The sequence below is a fragment of the Sciurus carolinensis genome, chromosome 1 (genome assembly GCF_902686445.1).
Source record: "Sciurus carolinensis chromosome 1, mSciCar1.2, whole genome shotgun sequence".
NCBI classification, from domain to species: Eukaryota; Metazoa; Chordata; class Mammalia; order Rodentia; family Sciuridae; genus Sciurus; species Sciurus carolinensis.
Genome location: NC_062213.1, coordinates 10,739,025 through 10,745,024, shown reverse-complemented (window position 1 = coordinate 10,745,024; position 6,000 = coordinate 10,739,025).

The following is a 6,000-nucleotide window of genomic DNA, read 5'->3' as shown; positions in this document are numbered from 1 at the left end:
TATGGCAGATTTACTAACAGTGAAATAATCTGTGCTGAAATGATATATTGTAATTCCTTAATGTTAATACCTGGTTAAGAGAATTATATTATACTTAACAGTGTATTCTTGCTATGTAGCAAAATGTAGTTGCTGAACAACGATTTGTTTAATAAAGAATTATGTAAATAACAAAAAAATTGAGGCATGCCATATTCATTATCTGCAATTATTTCTTTTTGTTTTGCTTTGTGTGTTTGGTACTAGAGATTGAACTCAGAGGTGCTTTACCACTGAGTCACATCCCCAGTTCTTTTATTTAGAGACAGGGTCTTTCTGGGTTTCTTAGGACTTTGCTAAATTGCCGAGACTAACTCTGAACACACGATCCTCCTGCCTGAGCCTTCCATGCTGCTGGGATTACAGGTGTGTAACACCTTGCTTGGCTGCAATCATGTCTTGTCACAAAAAAATGTGGATATTGCTAAAAACCAGTTAAAACCAATTTAATCATATCTAGTTTCTTAATACATGTACGTTCATCATTTTATATTTTTGTTGTTATTTGGGGTTTTTTGGGAGGAGATGTTGGTTTGGTATTTTTGTATGTGTGGTTTTCTTTGGGTGCTGTTTTCTTTTTCTGTCACTTTTCTCTCCTACTTTGCTCACTTCTCTTTCCTTGCAGCCAAGATACACCAAATCAACTGTCTCAAGTGTACCTCTGCAACCTTTGTTTCCGTGGGCCATATAATCTTTCTATTGCCCAAATTGTACCATCCTAACATGACTCTAAGACCACAAGAGAGGGACAGTCGTAGTACAAAGGATTGGCCTTATCCTGGTGAACAGTTTCCAACCACTGGTTCTCAGGGACGCCATCATCCACGAGAAGTCCGTGGCTGCTCTAAGGGCCTTGGAGGCAGATACTGCCCATAGTTGGGAGCAGAAGAAAGAAGAGTGGTGGATGTCTTCAGTCCTGGGTGCTCTCGTGGGAAAGTCAGTCCAGTTTATCATCTATTCCAGGGTCATATCAAGTTACCTAGGTTACATAGTACAGCTAGCTTTGCACATGTGCAGATCACATCACTTCCTTGTTTCTTACAGTCCACCCAAAGGTTATTATTAATTTATTAATAAGATAATGTCTCCAGGCCTCAAGGACAGAGGAGTTGCAGAGCATTTCTAAGCCATTCAAACAGAGTGCCTTTTGTCCAGAGGAGTTTGCTGGACCTGAAGGACTTTTGCTCCTCTGTGCATTGACTGCCCTGAAATCCCTACACCTGGAATGACTGCCTCTGGAGCACATGAGATGCTCACGGGAGGCCCTTAAGACTAGTTGGAAACACAAGGCTGTGCAGTGGCTGCCAGACTTCCTAATTTTACCACTCCTGCCTCACGATTGTATTTAGACGCTAACATAGGAGTTCAGCAACTAAGGTAGCAACCTTTACACACAGTTCAGGGGCCTTAACTGCAATCAGTTGGCATTGTTTTTCATGCAAATGCGGGTTATCTCATTTGACAGCAAATTTATAGACCCAAAGTTTTGTGCCTCTATATATCAGCAAAATATAATAAGACAAACTGTTCCCATGTGTCTTCCCTTTTAAGAGTTGAGTTATTAACCAGCTCTGCTTCACTTTGCTCAAGGTGATCGGTCTTCAGTGGGACCAAGAGAAAATGAATCAGAGACTCAAGACACAAGGAAGTGCTGTGTAGAAAGCAGTGGAACGCCACACAGGAGGCCACAGCTGTGTGCCGCTCAGAAAGCAGCTGCTGCGCCCACACTAGTCATGCCACCCCTCGGCGTGTCACCACTGTGTGTGTCCTGCCAAGGCCTTTCCTTTCCCTGAGCCTCTGATTCCACCTCCTTCTCAGGCTGTCAGACATCTGCTCAGGACTCAAGCATCTAGATACATCAAGTCTTCAAGAAATAGGACATTTAAAAAATCACCAGGAATAAGACAAACTCTTCAAAAAGAAATAATGTCAGCCAAGGTTATCCACCAACTGTGCCTAGGACCTATAAATAGGTGGGAAAAGTTAGGGTTCAGTGCTACAATTTGGATCTGAATTACCCTGAAGGATCACGTGTCAAGGGCTTGGTTCCCAGCCTGTGGCTCTGGCAGGAGGTGGTAGAAACTTCAAGAGGTAGGACCTTGAGAAAGTTCTTCTGGTTGTTGGAGATGCAGATGTTGTGGGATCTGACCCTTCTCTCTCTCTCTCTCATTCTCTCTCTCTCTCTCTCTCTCTCTCTCTCTCTCTCTCTCTCTGTTTTGCTTCTGACCACAAGTTGAGCCGTCTCCTCTTCCATGACTGCCGCCATGATGTGCTGCCTCCACTTAGACCCCGAAGCAATGGGGCCAGCCAACTAGATACTGCAACCTCCAAAACCGAAAGCCAAAGTCAACCTTTCTTCTTTCAAGGGGATTATTTTCTGAGGTAGTTTTGTTACAGTAATAAAAACACAAGCAACACATTCAGTCTCACAAGTAAGGAACAGATGCAGATGGAAGATGCTATTAAATATGTTTGGATCAATCAAAAAGAAAAATAGAAACTAGAGTGTTGGTGAAGATGTAGAGAAACTGCATTGTCATATGGTGTTGATTGTAACTATAGAAAACTACACGCTTTGGAAAGATGGGAACTATAAAGTAGTACAAGCTTTCCGGAAGGCAATTTGGCAATGAATAAGCAAATAACTGATCACTTTGGACCCACGACTCTAGCTCTGTGCATACAACTTACACAGGTTCCTTCCTGTCTGAGAAGACTATCCAAGACACATGAGATTTTATAAAAGTATGAATAGAGGAACCTATTTCCAAAGAGATGTTTTCATCTGTATGTATGTGCATGCTAAACCATACACATACGTAAGGAAAATTCTAGAAGAATGTGCATGAATTTTAACATTTTTTTATGGGTTGTAGGATTATGGAAGACTTTCATTTTCTTTCTGCTCATCTGTGGTTTTTGTCTGTAATGAGTACATATGTATTGCTTTTTCATTTACATTTCTGAAAGGTTAAAATCGTAAAACAGAAATGGTACCATTCTGTTGAAAAACATACACACACACACACAAAAAGGAAACAAATAGACTTTTAACAGTGGCTCTCCATTTACCTTATTCTGTTTTAAATTTTCCTGCAAGTGTAGACAGCATTAGTAATTGTTCATAACCAGGAAGCCTGGGAAGAGGACCAGGTTCAAACTGGCAGAGCCTTCTTGGTGTTCCCTTCAGCCCATTACAGTCTCTCCCAGCCTTTGCCCCGCTGCTGGCACGGCCCTTCTCCCTCCCAGGCGATGATCTCATTTGTTCCATTTGCATCTTCTGAGGCTGCAATGAAAAGTCAGCAACCTGCACTGGCCCTCATCAGAACCCCACATGCTGGCATCTGTATGCGTACGCACTCTTGAGTATGGGAATTTCTAGACCAAATAAGTACCTATTGTTTATAAGCCACCCAGTCTGTGGTGCTGTGCTGTGGCAGCCCACAGTAACTGAGCACCCTGGGAGGGCTCAGCTTCCCCCCGAGTCCCGCCTACGTGTGCTTACACTCTGTCCCTTCTCCCCACAGCTGATCTCGTCGTTTTCAACCACCAGCACCAATCTCTGATCCAAAATATTGACTGAATATGAACAATACATACATTTTTAAAGTATTTTAACCTAAAATGGTGACTCATTGAGCACCTACTAGATGTCTGATGCTGTGATAAAACAAGTCAAGTACTGTCATGTCCCCATTCAAAATCTACCTCATGCCAAGACCATTTGATTATTGCAATCTGCTCTGTGTGTAAATCTGCACACACTGCGTGCTATGGCACTTAGGGTCGGAAACTATCTTATGCACATATTTGTTTATTTTTCTCTTTCTTTCCAGAACCAAGTCCTTCGAAGGTATATACCATGTCCGTTTTTCTTTATTGCTGTTTCTCCAGCAGCCAGAACAGTGTCTAAAACATAATTAGTACTCAATAAATACTTGTCAAAGAGAAAAGGTCAAACGAGAAAGCATTTTTCTGAAAAGATTTGACCAACCAGAAGACGTCATCCATGAGTAACCATGGTCAAAGTACCACAGGCTTTTCTGAAATATTACTTCATTCCTAAACAGATCACAAAATCCTGAGCACATGTTTTTCTGAAAAGTCCCTGGCTATTAGGAACATATTAAAATCCTAACTAGAGCTCTAAGAAATTGTTTCCCCTTCCAGAAGATATGGGCTCCTTTTTCCACCAGTTGCAAACCCACCACCAAGTCTCCTTTAGAAAACAGGAAGAAAGATTCATCCTCTGAAACTCAGCAAAGTCTCTTTATTCTTTTACTAAATTCTTGGAGGTTTCCATTGTAAAGCCAGGGTCAAGTTTGATTTGTGCTGTTTTAGTGCAATAACATTTGCAAGACCTTCATGAGGTGGGACCCACAGGGAGGTACTTAGGTCTTTGGGGAAGTTGCCCTAGGAAAGGATTAATGTAGCTTTCATGGGACTCCTGAGCTCTTTCAAGAACAAGTTATTTTAAGAAAAAGATTGACTCTCTGGATTCCTGATTGGCAACTTGAACTTTCCTTCTCCCGTGTCCTGCCATCTATCATGAGATTCTCACCAGAACCAAGCTAATGCAGTACCATGCCCTTGAATCTCCATATTATTAAACATCTTTTCTTGATAAAGTTAACCTGCTTTTGGTATCTCCTTATAGTAACAGAAAACATGCTAATAGAAATTGTAACAAGATCTAAAAATATATAAGTAGTCCACAACAATCTTTATACATGATTTGGAGAGCTATCTTCAAGGATATCCTTTGAGATATTCTTAAGAGTAAAAATGCTATGGGGCTCTGTACTCTCCTCACTGGTTTTTTTTTTTTTTTCTTTATTATTCACACATAGGTGAGAACATATTGATGACAAATATGCCCTTAGGCTTTTGTACTCCTACAAGGATGTTCCCACCGAGCTCAACAACTTTCACTGAATCATTGTAAGATATTTTGTTGTTTAACTTCCTACTAGGGTAATAAAGGATTTTCAACATCTTAGTATTCTAGTCAGCTTTCAAAACATGTAAGCTGCATCATAGAAACAGAAAAACAGCAGTAATGTGGACAAAAACATACAGAAGAGAAACATAGTAGAAGGCGAGGAGAGATCAAAATTGCCAAGGACTCCCTTTGTTTCCTGTAAAGTTTAAGTCAGACCTAATTTCATTAAGCCTGAATTGGGAAGAAAATAATGAATTTTTCTTTGGAGAGGTTATGGTCATCAGAAATGCTGATGGTACTGACAGACTGCAAGGCAAAAGAGAGGCCTGATGGGGTTGAAGTGTGTCCAGTCCCAGTCTCTGTGAGCAAGGCATTCAGTGCTTGACTCACGTGGCTGCATATGGGAACTCAGACGGGATCGCTCCAGGTGGCAGGGATGCATAACGGAGTTCCTGAGGATGGTAGTGTTGGTGTAGTTTCCATCTTCTTTGATGTCCCCTTTCGTTTCTTTCATTTTTATAGTGGGAAAGGATCTCAGAGTACATGTGGTCCACAACCATCTTAACCATCTTTCAACCAGTGGGGTTGTTGAAGCAAAGAAGTGTTTCTCAAGTTTAGTAAATAACATGAGCCCCAAAAATGGCAAGGAACACTTTTGACTTCTAGTTATTAAAGCACTTGATCAGCAAATTATATTTTTAATTTTAAAAATCATATTCAATCTACTCAACAGATTAGTTCCATGCATGTAGGCACAGAGACTTTTGAAGTTGGAATGAGAGAGATGAATGAGTTCCAGAGACTTTTGTTTGAATGTAATTGATTTGACTTGATCATGAGACTGAATATTGGAACAGAGGCAGATAAAGTTTGAAGACTTCAGGAATTAGACTTGGTAAACCCCTTATGAGCCAAGGAAGAAAGTAGGATCTCACTTTCACAAGCTACTTCCTAGCTAGGACTCAACCATGTGATTCATGGTCCACCGATCAAATGCATCAATACAAGATGTTTATTCA